This window comes from Neoarius graeffei, chromosome 1 (genome assembly GCF_027579695.1).
Source record: "Neoarius graeffei isolate fNeoGra1 chromosome 1, fNeoGra1.pri, whole genome shotgun sequence".
Taxonomy (NCBI): Eukaryota; Metazoa; Chordata; class Actinopteri; order Siluriformes; family Ariidae; genus Neoarius; species Neoarius graeffei.
In genome coordinates this window covers 119,239,869-119,254,973 of record NC_083569.1, presented here as the reverse complement: position 1 = coordinate 119,254,973, position 15,105 = coordinate 119,239,869, and the positions used below count along the sequence as shown (strand labels likewise).

General features: G+C 40.8%; 1 protein-coding gene across 1 annotated transcript in view; it reads left to right on the top strand.

Moving 5' to 3' along the window:
* The window catches only part of LOC132882715 (E3 ubiquitin-protein ligase TRIM39-like), a 29,103-nt gene that overhangs the window by 9,235 nt on the left and 4,763 nt on the right, over positions 1–15,105 (top strand). The gene's annotated exons all lie outside the window — the stretch shown is intronic.

Below are 15,105 nucleotides of genomic sequence, written 5' to 3'. Positions count from 1 at the left end.
TTTTATGGCTACTGACTCGTAGAGTAAATATATATGCTGCATTTACTGTATAGACATGGGATCAGAAAACTGTTTTATTTATGAGCAGGAGCCACATGGACCAATAGGGGACCCATTTTTTTTTTTTTCATGATATCTTCCTTCATATTTATCATAAATGCTACCGGGTGGCGGTACGTAGTGGTTAGTGTAGCGGTTAGCGCTGTCGCCTCACAGCAAGAAGGTCCGGGTTGGAGCCCCGTGGCCGGTGAGGGCCTTTCTGTGTGGAGTTTGCATGTTCTCCCCGTGTCCGCGTGGGTTTCCTCCGGGTGCTCCGGTTTCCCCCACAGTCCAAAGACATGCAGGTTAGGTTAACTGGTGACTCTAAATTGACCGTAGGTGTGAATGTGAGTGTGAATGGTTGTCTGTGTCTATGTGTCAGCCAGGGGCGTCAGAAGCATTTTTAATGTGGGGGGGACACACTGGCGGGGGGTCCGCCACCAGAAAATTTTTAATTAATTAGCTGCCATTTCCTGCATTCTGGTTTATTTATAACAGGTTGTTAAACACCTAATTTTACCTACAAAAGTCACTTAATTCAATGACTATTTTAGAGACTCAACAATACGTCCTCATTCAACTAGTCCATATATTCATCAGCCTGTTTTTAAACCCACCGCTACGCCTAAGATAATGAGATGAATGTGACACAATTTATCACCAACAATGACTTTATGGGTGCATTTTACTTTTTATTTTGTGTTTTCTATTTAGTTTTAGATGTAACACAACATGCCACTGGGCCAAGCAATAGTGACACTCAACTGTATGTTTAAAAATAAGAACATTCATAATCTCACACAATGAACAGGCATGACATGGCATCATGCAAACTTCATAACACAAAATCACACTGTGTCAAGCAACGGTGACACATAAATAACTTCACACAATGAACAGGTGCAATTTTGTTCACCACCAACAGTGACTTTAGTGGGTGTATTTTACTTTTTTTCCGATTTAGCGATACTCATAACAAAAATGACCTGGCATCATGGAGTCTTCATAACGCAAAATTACACTGGGTCAAGCAACAACACATAAAAGAGAACTTCACACAATGAACAAGTGCAGTTTTGTCAACCTACATGCAATGGTGGTACTACAGTAGCATTTACAGATTAGTATAACAAATAGATTTATAGATAGAACTCCTTCTTACATTGGTGCCACCACAATTTCTACCACTTCATAACTTTTATCCCCCTTTCCTTCACAATCCACCTGGAATAACATCCATCTCTCTCCATCACTTTCCTCTCTACTATTCCTTCCCCATACACTGATTTCCCATCTTACTTTCCAGAAAACTGCCAAAGACCAGACAAAACAAGGAATCAATAAATATCATCAGAGCAGACTTGACCTCATTCTCGGCATTACAGTAAGGCAGGCCTACTGGGTTTGAATTAAATGATAGCTAACGTTAAGCTAGCTGACACATCTAACATTGACTAGCCAGCTAACTGCACTAACATTTCCATTGGGACAAAAAAAACCCTGTCCTGTGGGGAAATTTTGACTGACTGTGGGTGCAATCAGTTAATTATTGATATTAAGTGATCAATCTTGTTAAATCAGTCTCATTAAATTTTGAAGGTTAGTAATTAAAATGAATCAATCCCATTGAATCATTTACTTTGACTCGTTTGAATTGAATCATACCATAGAATCAGTCTCATTCAGTGAATCGTTCAATGAATCATTTAGTGAATCATTTAGTGAATCGTTCAATGAATCATTTAGTGAATCATACCATTAATCCTGGTGCTTAATAATAAATTACCAAACAGCTAAATTATGGTACATTTCCAAATTATTAAGATCACTTACCATATTATATAACATTTGCACCCTTTTTGAATTCTTTGAGAAGATTGGGGACTTCAGATATTGTTGTTCACAAATAAACAGTTTGTTTAATAAATGAATTTATTATACAAAGATAAAAATAATAAATCAATATATACAAGCAGTGAGGTGTGTGTGTGTGTGTGTAGGACTTAACCATGTGTTTAGCCTCGTGTAGCTAACTACACGTGGTGGAGGCCTAGCTTGTTGGTAGCTAAACAAAAGAATGTTATCTAAACAGAACAAAGGATTAGCTCTGTGTTTAGCCTTGTGTTGCTAGTGTGAGTTTGCTAAAGGCCCTATGGCCTAGCTAAAGTGTGTTTGTTAGGCCTGGTGAGGCCTACTGAGCACGTGTTGCTAAAGACAAGGGTGTTAGCCGTAGCTAACTAAAAGCTAGCTTGTGGATTTCTAGCTGAGGTGTGGTTTATCAGGCCTGATGGTCTGCTGAGCACATGGTAGGCCTTGATTAGCTTTGTGTTGCTAAGCAGACAAAAGGGAAGCTGTAGCTAACCCACTAGCTCATAACCATACTGAATCCATTGAAATCTTGAGATCCAGATGTATAATAAGAGAACTATATGTTAGTAGTAAAGAAAAGCATGCACAGCCTATCTATTAAAAACAATTGAGAGAACATAGAACAAAATAAATCAACACGCTGCGTGTCTAACAGTGTAACAGATAAACCTGGGTTTAAATTCACACTATTTCAATAAAAGCAAATTCCTAAGACTATCCTAATTATGCCCAAATGCCAAAATCTTACTTAATCCTGCCTTTAGCAAGATATGAAGAACTATTCGCCGGTGTAGTCTCGGGCCTCGCCGCGGGAGCACGTGAGCCGCTCGTGATGGAGGCGCAGAAAACTTTCGGGTCCAGCAGAGCACTTGGGTGGTTCCCGTGGAAAGCAGAGGATTCTTGGTCCGAACCTCAGCGTTCGTGAGGAAAAGTCTCTGATCAGAATCAGATGCACAGCGCTTTTGAGTTAAAAAGGATTCAATCGCTTCTTAACTTTTGACTGCCTGGGCTGCAGTCGTGACGTCACTTCTAATGCAAGTAAACCGGTTGTAACTCAGGTTGAGTTTAAAGATCGCGCGACTCTAGAGTTTACCTTTGCCAAGGGTAAGAAGATCGCGCTGAAGGATGGATCTTGCAAGAAAGAAGACGTCTTTTTGGGTGGAGAGCGCCTCTTTATATGTCCAGATCCATCGGAAGCCAGACGTGAGAGACAAAGATGGTGGAGCTTCCGCTTGGATTTATGCGTGCATGGCAGACTGACGTAGGTGATCCCGCCCACGCGTGACGTAGGTCACACGGAAGTTGCCTGGGAATTGTAGTTCTGACACAAGATGGCGGCATGATACCTACACTGACTTTCCGCTTCTTTGTAAAGAATGTCCTTATGTCCATTGTGTCTGGGAGCAAATACTGCAAACAATTCATCATCAACCAAGAATACCCCATTAGACTAAGCTTATTTCACTGTTTAGTTGAACATTAATGTAACGTGTCCTAGGGTTAATTTTGAGGGCAGATAACAAAAGAATACGGTTTTAGCAAAAGCTAGACATTGTGAGGTTACAATGGGGCTGACGTCACCTCCTCCACTTTCCAGCAGCTGCACCAACATTTCTGTGCTCGCGCTGAGATTCACTTCCCTCGCGCGCGGTGAGCTGTTGTAGGGAGCGCCCGGAAAACCCGGAGTGGATTTTCAGTGCTCTGTGTTTTCTCTTATCGATCAAGTGGAATGGATTCTTTCACGAAGCAATAGAAACGGCGCTGGGTGAACTCATATTTTATGTTAAATTGGGGGGGGGTGTCTAAACGAAGAATTATAAAATGTGAGGGGGACACGCCCCCTTCACATTCAATGGTGGCGACGCCCATGGTGTCAGCCCTGTGATGACCTGGTGACTTGTCCAGGGTGTACCCCGCCTTTCGCCCGTAGTCAGCTGGGATAGGCTCCAGCTTGCCTGCGGCCCTGTAGAGCAGGATAAAGCTAGAGATAATGAGATGAGATGCTACCGGGTGAGGTTTGTTTTGCCTGGCAACACTTGTTTTATTTTAGTGTTCATGCTGTCTTGCATCACATGGAGTTGTTCCAAGCTTTAAATGCTCTCACATCTCCTCATTTTAAATGGTCTATATTTTGCTGCCTTTTTCCTGTCAAAATATTATGTTGGGCATCATAGCAGGTCATTCATTTTATTTCTGAAATCTTCCTTTTGCATTTTTTTGAAAATTATCTCGTGGTTTAAAGAAGACAGTCTTGAAAATCATGGCAGTGTTAATCATGGACACAAAGACACAAATCATACCCATAGATACAGTATAATATGGAGTTAATCTTTCTCAAAGGATATGGAATGAAAATATGTTTTGATTTTTGAAAAATTCTAACAGAAGCATGAATCATTCTCTTAGCGTTAATAGTTCTCTCTGTAAATGTAATAATTGGTTGTTTGCTGTGGGATAAAACACTTCTGAACATGTTCTTATTGGAAAATAAACTTCAGGGTGGTAACAGTGACTCCGCTTCATGACATCAGCACGACACCAAGTATTTTATTCCCTGCTTAGATCATTAAAGCAGATATAATGTTTTATGTTTTAAATTGAGAGTTGCATTTTTAATGTGAATTAAATAAATGAAGTGTTTAAAATCATCCTGAGATTTGCATTTTGAGTTTCGAGTTGTCCGCAGTTGTTTGGTGAGACAGGAATAAGATTTAAAAAATGTATTTTTACTGAAGAACAGGTTTTTGAAAATGTCACACAATGTGAAATGAAGGAACATAAGTGTTACATCGCCAGATCGTCCCCAGAATACCAAACGCCGACCGAGACACTACAAAAACAAAGGGATACAAAGCTAACCTACCTCTCACAGTTGAGGGATTTTTCAACTAATAGTTCTGTATTGGTTTTGTATTGCGGTAAACAAGAGTTAGTTATGGCTTTTCAACTCTCCACATTTTTTGCCATTTTACTTCCTTCTGGTTGTCATCTCCAAGAGTTAAAATGTCCTCCAGTTATGTAAGCACTTATGGAAATGGTCTGAAGAGCTTTTCATTTCATGCATCCACTACATGGGCTGAAAATCAGCGTTTTGGTTTTTGATCAGTGAAATCTTTGCTTGTTCATCTACGTTTCTCTCATGAGTTTATTGTTCCTGTCCTATTCTTTCTGAAATGTGGGTTTGTTCATAAAATAGCTGTAAAAAGAAAGTGTCACAAGGGCCCTTGTGCATACTTTGCTAATTCTACTGCAACATTCCATGTTTTGTTGGAAGGTGATTTAGTCTTCAAACTCAACCCTGGTCCAACAAACTTTCAAATTAGCACTATTGTTACTACAAATTTTTTATCACAAAGGTCACATTCTTTGAACACACGCAACGCCGCTTGTCTCATAAATGTGAACATCCAGAAGACCACTCCACATTTCTCTTCATTCATATGAATTGGGACATGGAATGCTCATTCGTTGAGTAAAAAAAATCTGCTGTAATTTGTGTTTTCAACACACATCCTCTCTTACACACACACACACACACACACACACACACCACTCATGCATGATGCACTACATTTCTATATTTACATGTAACACACTCACTGGTATACACAACACTTGTGCACTCTCAACACACACTTACCCACACACCACCCATGTACGACATTTCTATATTCACATATAACACACACAACACTCATGCAGTCTGAACATACACTCTCTCACACACAACTTATGCACTTCATTTTTGTATTTACTTGTAACATATCTTCACACAGGGGCGGCACGGTGGTGTAGTGGTTAGCGCTGTCGCCTCACAGCAAGAAGGTCCTGGGTTCGAGCCCCGGGGCCGGCGAGGGCCTTTCTGTGTGGAGTTTGCATGTTCTCCCCGTGTCCGCGTGGGTTTCCTCCGGGTGCTCCGGTTTCCCCCACAGTCCAAAGACATGCAGGTTAGGTTAACTGGTGACTCTAAATTGAGCGTAGGTGTGAATGTGAGTGTGAATGGTTGTCTATGTGTCAGCCCTGTGATGACCTGGCGACTTGTCCAGGGTGTACCCCGCCTTTCGCCCGTAGTCAGCTGGGATAGGCTCCAGCTTGCCTGCGACCCTGTAGAAGGATAAAGCGGCTAGAGATAATGAGATGAGATATCTTCACACACACACACAATTCGTATACTACAGCTCATCTATATCTACATGCAGTGCACATACTTTCCCCCTCTCTCTCTCTCTCACACACCACTCATGCACTACACCTCATCTATGTCATGTGTTCCATCAGTGTAACACTTTCACTCACTCTCACACACACACAAACACATTTTGTAACTCAACACATTTAGTTTGTACAGTACTTACAATGGACAATATCACAACATGTAAGTGTTTACGTATGTTGTATGTATGAGTTAAGTATACAAGTATTTTCCTTTTCCTGAGCAAAGCACTCTTTATTCAAGCCTGACTAATATCCTTACTACTTCCCAGGTGCCTGGGACAGGTGATCTTTTAGTTTTTACTTTTGCATTTTAGTAGTGATCGTTAAAATCCTGATGCTTAACTTGAGTAAACAAGTTGGATGGTTTCTTTGTTTTGCAGATGCTTTATGTTACATAAATAAATTAATACATTAATTTCTGACCTCTTGGCTCACATGGATTTTGTTCATGAGTTAGGCACCAGATATGCCACCAGCTACATCAGAATACAGGAAATCAAATCTAGCTAATTCAAAATTTCCTGGGGAGGACCCCCGGAACCCCCCCCCCCCCCCCCTTTATTTAGTCACAGCATGGCCACCCCTTGTATATCCTTGGCCCCCCTTTGGCCACCCCATGTAAAAAATCCTGGCTACACCACTGGTTGTCTATGTTCTACTGCGGATACAATATCAGTTTTTGAGATTTGTAAATTATTGCATTCTGTTTTTATTTACAATTTGTACTTTGTCCCAACTTTTTTGGAATCGGGGTTGTAAATGCTTTCATATAATGTAAATATGTTTCTTTTCTCTTGTGAAGCCCAACACTGAGATTATTATTTTCATGTACACATTTCTCCAGCGCACACTGATGACAAAATTAATATCATGAGTAAAAAAAAAAAGTACTTCCTAAAATGTCCACAGTGCAGATTTTATTCCAGAGATGGAGACAGAATGAAACCCTGGAGTTCACTGAGTGAATTTGCTCCATCTAGTGGTTAAAACGTGTAACTGCATCATGAGAAAAAAGTCAAACAGTGGGCGTGTCTCATATGGCGTCACTCAGATGAATCGAAACTCAAGCTCAAATCCTTTTCATAACCCAAACCCTTTGACCCTTTCAGCAGGACACAATCTCCAGTTTGAAGCTTCTCTCTGTTTCTTCAAGGGATTAAAACCACTGTAGGTAAACACTAAGAGAACAGGAACAAGAGGGAAAAGAGAAATTGGTAAGCAATGCTACAGATGACTCTACTTCCTGTTTGTGTTTTTCACTTGGTTTCTGTGACATTGCAGTTCAGTTTCACAGATCATTAAATGTAACAACAAAGGAATAAAAAAAGTATGATGTCATTCTTTAAGAATAAAATCTAAATATTTACCAAATTGCTGTGGGTTTAGTGGAATAAAACACTTTGGGAAATGCTGTTATTGAAAAATAATCAACATTTGGTGTGAATGTAACCCAGACCCTCCAGGATGTTGCGATTTGCAAATTCAACCAATCCCCGCGAATTCAGGGTGGTGTTACAATTATATCCAATCACCGCAACTTTCCCGTAAATTTGACCAATCGTTGGCGTCGTCTTGAGGTGACGTCGACAAACTACCTTCCGCCTTACTTCCGTGTATACGTTCAAGAGAAGCAGCGTGTTGCCAGATTGGGTGGCTTCCCGCCTAATTGGACAGTTTTCAGTGCATTTTGGCGGGTTTTGAACATATCTTGGGCTGGAAAACATCAGCAGTATCTGGCAATATTGCATGATGTGCAAATCATTGTTTATGTAGGATTAAATTCTGTTACTGAAAATGTGTTATGTTTACAGTGAAGGACTGTGTGCACTTTACATTATTTTTTTGACTTAATACAAGAAATTAATGGATGCCAACATTTTTGCCAAAACGGTATTTTATTTTCCATTGTTTAGGCAGCTTCAGCATCATACTGTGAGATTCTGTTCAAACTGTTTTTTTTCTTCTGTGAAGCCTGAGCCATTTATTTTATTAGTTTATAATTATTGTTTAATTTAGTCTTCAGGAGAGACTGCCTGCACACAGTACTAGTATTAATAGTTTTTTTTTTTTCTTACATGAAAGCTGAGGCATTTATAGTGGGGCAAAAAAGTATTTAGTCAGCCACCAATTGTGCAAGTTCTCCCACTTAAAAAGATGAGAGAGGTCTGTAACTTTCATCATAGGTACATTTCAACTATGAGAGACAGAATGGGGGGAAAGAATCCAGGAAATCACATTGTAGGATTTTTAATGAATTAATTGGTAAATTCCTCGGTAAAATAAGTATTTGGTCACCTACAAACAAGCAAGATTTCTGGCTCTCACAGACCTGTAACAACTTCTTTAAGAGGCTCCTCTGTCCTCCACTCGTTACCTGTATTAATGGCACCTGTTTGAACTCGTTATCAGTATAAAAGACACCTGTCCACAACCTCAAACAGTCACACTCCAAACTCCACTGTGGCCAAGACCAAAGAGCCGTCAAAGGACACCAGAAACAAAATTGTAGACCTGCACCAGGCTGGGAAGACTGAATCTGCAATAGGTAAGCAGCTTGGTGTGAAGAAATCAACTGTGGGAGCAATTACTAGAAAATGGAAGACATACAAGACCACTGATAATCTCCCTCGATCTGGGGCTCCAAGCAAGATCTCACCCCGTGGGGTCAAAATGATCACAAGAACGGTGAGCAAAAATCCCAGAACCACACGGGGGGACCTAGTGAATGACCTGCAGAGAGCTGGGACCAAAGTAACAAAGGCTACCATCAGTAACACACTACACTGCCAGGGACTCAAATCCTGCAGTGACAGACGTGTCCCCCTGCTTAAGCCAGTGCATGTCCAGGCCCGTCTGAAGTTTGCTAGAGAGCATTTGGATGATCCAAAAGAAGATTGGGAGAATGTCATATGGTCAGATGAAACCAAAATAGAACTTTTTGGTAAAAACTCAACTTGTCGTGTTTGGAGGAGAAAGAATGCTGAGTTGCATCCAAAGAACACCATACCTACTGTGAAGCATGGGGGTGGAAACATCATGCTTTGGGGCTGTTTTTCTGCAAAGGGACCAGGATGACTGATCCATGTAAAGGAAAGAATGAATGGGGCCATGTATGATGAGATTTTGAGTGAAAACCTCCTTCCATCAGCAAGGGCATTGAAGATGAAACGTGGCTGGGTCTTTCAGCATGACAATGATCCCAAACACACTGCCTGGGCAATGAAGGAGTGGCTTCGTAAGAAGCATTTCAAGGTCCTGGAGTAGCCTAGCCAGTCTCCAGATCTCAACCCCATAGAAAATATTTGGAGGGAGTTGAAAGTCCGTGTTGCCCAGCGACAGCCCCAAAACATCACTGCTCTAGAGGAGATCTGCATGGAGGAATGGGCCAAAATACCAGCAACAGTGTGTGAAAACCTTGTGAAGACTTACAGAAAATGTTTGACCTCTGTCATTGCCAACAAAGGGTATATAACAAAGTATTGAGATGAACTTTTGTTATTGACCAAATACTTATTTTCCACCATAATTTCCAAATAAATTCTTTAAAAATCAGACAATGTGATTTTCTGGATTTTTTTTTCTCATTTTGTCTCTCATAGTTGAGGTATACCTATGATGAAAATTACAGGCCTCTCTCATCTTTTTAAGTGGGAGAACTTGCACAATTGGTGACTGACTAAATACTTTTTTGCCCCACTGTATATTATATTTTAAGGTAACTTCATGTGCTGTGAGGTTCTCTGCACTTTAACTTTTGAACCAACAGGTGCATTTGGATAAGTAAAGCCTAGTTTTCTGCATTTTTGTAGTCCTGGTAATCTTTTATATTGGTAAAGTTGTTTATAGGACCATTTCTCAGTGTCTTTGTTTTTTTAATCAATAGTTTTTCAGTAATAACTTAATATTTAACATATGACTTAAATTTAATCACAAAAAGAGAAAATTGCAACAATTTCTCGCAACTTTCACTTCCTCCTGCAATGTAATCGCAACAAAAACCTAAAAAACACCGCAACTTTCATCGCAATTTTTTGGAAACCCCCCCCCGCAACATCAGACATTTTAGCCCGCAACAATCACAAAAAAGGCCCGCGGAATCCTGGGGGGACTGGCAACCGGTCGTTTATTGCTCTGTGTTGTGATTGGTCCGGGGTGGGTATAAAAAGTGACACCGACACAGCATGGGTGAGCTCTTTCCCCAACTCTAGTGATGTTCGATACCACCGATTTCCTTTCCGATCCTGAGTAAAATTCAGGCTGGTATCGGCGATACCGATCCGATACTTTTTGCAAATACTCCAAATATGTCTGGTAAATCTAAAAAAAAAATAGTGTATTTCAAATCATAGCTTCATAAAGAATACAAGACATCAGAGTAATGTATTTATTTATTTTAAACTCGGAAGTATATTGAGGTAGCGGCCTCATTTACAATATAGCCGAGCTAATATAACAGAAAAACCAAACAGAGGACACAAAATATGTGAAAATGGTGTTTCAAACACGAAAAAAAAGAAAATAAGTAAAATAATAAAACCATTAAAACAAATTATTGTTTAATTATTAAGAACTATAAAAATAAAAACTTGCTTAATTCACGTTACATGAACATGTTAACATACTGAACTGATGTAAATAACACTTCACTTTCCCTCATTCAAATGTTTTTGTTAAGGAACAATAGCATATTTACCGTCTTCCCCTTTAGTCTGTTACGTTTTTTGCTCAGAACCTCTCCTGCCTTGGAAAAGACTCTCTCTGCCGGTACAGAAGTGGCAGTAATTCCCAGGTATCTCACTGCTAGTTTGCTCAGGGCTGGGAAGGTTGGTTCATGTTCTTGCCACCAAGTCAGTGCATCCCTATCTCGGGGAATCACTTTTTCTTCCGAGTACCGACGTACTTCAATGAGCACATCACTGGCAGCTGACCGGTGATGTTGTCCTGACGAAACCTGCATGTCAAAATCAGTCCATATCCCTCCTTTTGATACAGCTGAACCTGAGGGGGCAGGACTCTGGTTTGGCCCTGAGGCAGAAGGCCGTAAGGTAGAAGGCTCTGAAGTAGAAGACCCTGAAGTAGAAGGCCATGAGGTAGAACTAACAGTAGCTGTTGAGCATGGGGCTAGAGTGGGAGCTGCCTCTCCTGTCTGATAGACTTCCTGCATTTCAGAGAGGAGATGTTTTTTCATTACTTCCACATTGTCTTTGTCTCGAAAACCAAAATGTTTAAACCTAGCATCCAGAAATGTACTGGCAGCTAGACAGTGAATGCTCTCAATACCCCTGAATCTGCGCTGACATTGCTGTGCCAGTTGCGTGGCAAGGGAGCTGCCTTGACGTTCACAGGCTGCTACAGCCCTGTGAATGAGTGACACGAGCGGAATCACTTTGGAGACTGAAACATACTTTTTAGCTGAAACTTCCCGTGTCACTTCTTCAAATGGCCGTAGTGCATCAACTGTTTGCTTGATGAGGGATAATTCTCCCTCATTTAAGCACAATGCATTCCTCCCCAAAAGGCAGAGGGCTGTGGTCACAGCTTCATTTTGCTCACAGAGTCTCTCCAGCATGTAAAAAACTGAATTCCAGCGAGTATCTACTGACTGGATTAGCTTGTGCTCTGCCACTTTCAACTGTTGCTGAATACCCCTGAGCTTCTGTGTGGCCTGTGTGCTGTGGTGAAAAAAGGACACGATCGCACTGCATTTCTCCAGCACTTTCACAACTTCCGGGACACTTTTTAAACTGTCCTTTACAATTAAATTTAGTGTATGTGCAAAACATGGATGATGCCTCCATCCAGCCTTGTGCACTGCAGCAACCATATTTGCACCATTGTCTGTCACAACTGCAACAACCTTGTCAGTTATGCCCCATTCTTCTGTGATGCGTTTAAGTGCTAAACTGATATTATCTGCTGTATGCTGCCCATGGAAAGTGTGGGTTTCCAAAACAAATTCCCTCATTTGCCAGTTTTCAATGAGATGACATGTTACAGTCAAATATGCCTCTGTGGACACTGAAGTCCACATATCAGTGGTAAGTACAACACTGGAAGCATTTTGCAAAGATGCCCTTACTTTGCCTTTGCATTCATCAAACATCTTTACAAGGTGAGTCTCTGTCAGTTTTTTTCTTCCTGGGAGTTTATATTTTGGGTCAAGAGCTCTCACAAATCCTTGGAAACCTTGGTCTTCTACTATGGACAGAGGCTGGAGATCCTTCACAACAGGGGCGATTCTAGCATCTGATCTTTGGGGGTGCTTAGCCCCCAGAGCTGACAGAGGCACCTGGCTTGAACGACAGTGTTTCCACGTTTATTCCGCATTTAGACTAGACTTAACTAGACAAGAAGACTAGACTAGACAATACTAGACTTATGCAATGTTTTAACAGAAGCTGACCCAATAAACTATGATATCTACGCATTTACAACCACTGACACAAATATTTACGTTATATTTTAAACTAAACAAGACCTACTACTGCATTTGTAATGTTGGAGCTATTCCGTACCTTCACATCTCGCTATCCCAGTAATACTCAGGTGCTACTTCGAGTTCCTCATCGGCGTGGAATCCAGTTAAAAAAACACCATGTCGTAGCAAGCGCTCGCGCGGACAGGCAACCCAATCAGAGGGGACGCAAGGAGGAGAGGGATTTTACTGCTCATAGAACTATCACGTAACAGGTGAATTCAAGAACACACACACGCCCGCGCACACATTCATTGCGCAGTGCGCAAGGGCACTTATTTCTGAAAATTACGTCCAAAAGCAGTGTTTTTGAGGGTGCTGAGCTAGGGGGTGCTGAGCTCGTTTTTGGGGGTGCTTGAGCACCCCCAAAAATAGGCTAAACACGCCCCTGCTTCACAATCATCTCTCCCAGGCATCTTGTGAGTGCTGCTGCTCTTGGGGAATCATCTTCAAACGACATAAAATCGCAGAGCAAAACAAATGATGGGGCTACTCTGCATTGAATGCTTAATCTTATTTAGATTCAACTATGCATGTAGTCTCTCCAAATAGCCCACAGTAAGGGGATACAAACACTTACTGTTTTATAATACTGGGTGACTCAAATTGAAATTGCCAGTAAAATATTTAATTAAATAAAGAAATGCCACAGTAATTGCACAAGTTTGTCACTACCTAGATTTTAAAATATTCATTTAACAGTTAAAGCAAATTAGACTGATTGTAAATAATAATAGACATATTTTAGAGATAAAATGTTATTTTTATCCATCTTTTCTAGTATATAAGTTCACCATTGCTGTTTTATTGCAATTGCTGTGTATAATTTAATGACACCTAGTCTATGTAATACACTTTAAATGATCAATTCTTTTGGAAACCTTACCTGAATAAATCTAGGCTTTTTTGCCTATGTGAGATTATCTCAGTGATACACATATTATTACTCCAAGCTGAACTCATCCAGCTATTTGTTGAAGCATGTATTTATTTCGTTACTTATTTCATGACCATATTTATTAATTTGAATAACTCCAACAGCAACGGTGCTTAGCGCCACTCAAAGCTCCGCATTTTCTCCCTCTGTACCTGGATATTGCCTGCCTGCAGCACCGAAGGACTCCGATAGAGACGTCTGTCTTGCCCTAGCACCAGCACCTGACACTGTGCTCTCCTCTTCTGTCTGCCTCATCGTAAATGCGTCGTATTCTGTTTTGTGGTTTAACCTGAGGTGTTTCACCAGGTTTGTTGTGTTGCCACAACTCCTTACTGTTTTTCCACAAACATCACAAACCGCGTCTTGGCTGTTTGTGGAGCTGAAATAGCTCCACACATGACTTCGTTTACGTTCTGCCATTGCATCTACAGACTGAGTGACTGACGGACTGAGCAGCGTGTCGCAGCGCTTACGCATTAAGCACTTACCCAGGCGGAAGAAAAAGTAGTTCCCACCAACCGCGTATCATTTAGACAAGATCTCAATAGTTTAGTTACTTTCCACTGTGTTCCTGTTAATGATATACATTACCTCAAATGACTGAAGTATCAAAAGTATCGATATCTTGATTTGAGGATCGATTTTGGAGCATAAAGATCTGGTATCGGAGGTATCGATGTTTCAGTATCGATCCGCACATCACTACCCAACTCCTCTTCTCCAGGGTGACAGAGACAGGGAATGTAACCCAAGCACTATATTTACACAGTATAAAGTAACATAAACCCAAACAAATACATTACAGGCTTCCCAGATAATTTGCAACACTTTAGGGAGCAACCGAAGCTAAATAAATGTCCAGGGATCGCCCAGCCTCCCATTCAAATACAGTGGGAGTTAGCTAGCTAATCTAGCTAACTCCGTTAGCATTAATGCTAACAGGACCTAGCATAAGAAAAATTAGCTAACATGCTAAGGGTCACAACAGTAATTTATAGACGATAAAATTATCAAAACAAGCGAAAATAATGGCACACCTGCAAAACCAACATGTACACACACAGCATGGGTGAGCTCCTTCCCCAACTCCGATAAAGAGTAAAAAAGAAAATGCTAAATAATCGCGATTGCTAATCGCTAACCAGTGTAATTACACAGTCAGTAGGTAGGCTAGTTAATTAGTCACAGGCGCATGTTACACCATGTAACGAAGGAACAACAAAATACATGAAAACAGACAAGACATCACGACAATACATTAAGGGGGTGTACAGAAATAAATAATATACAGAATCATAGTTATAAAAGTAGTGGATGGCAGTACAGAAAGGAGAGAGTTATAAGATGAAGAAAAGTGACTCAGACAGAAAACACACCTCTTCCCCAGGGTGGCAGAGACAGGGAAGAGGTGAAGGGGGCGGGGCAATATGAATAAGGAAAAAGGAAATATTAGAGGGGGTAGAAGGAGGGGGGCAGGAAGCTCCATAGGCACCCAGAAGAAAAAGAAGAAAATACTGTATGGACATGCAGGGTGTGTTAAAATAAAAACATCTTTGTGTAATTATAAATA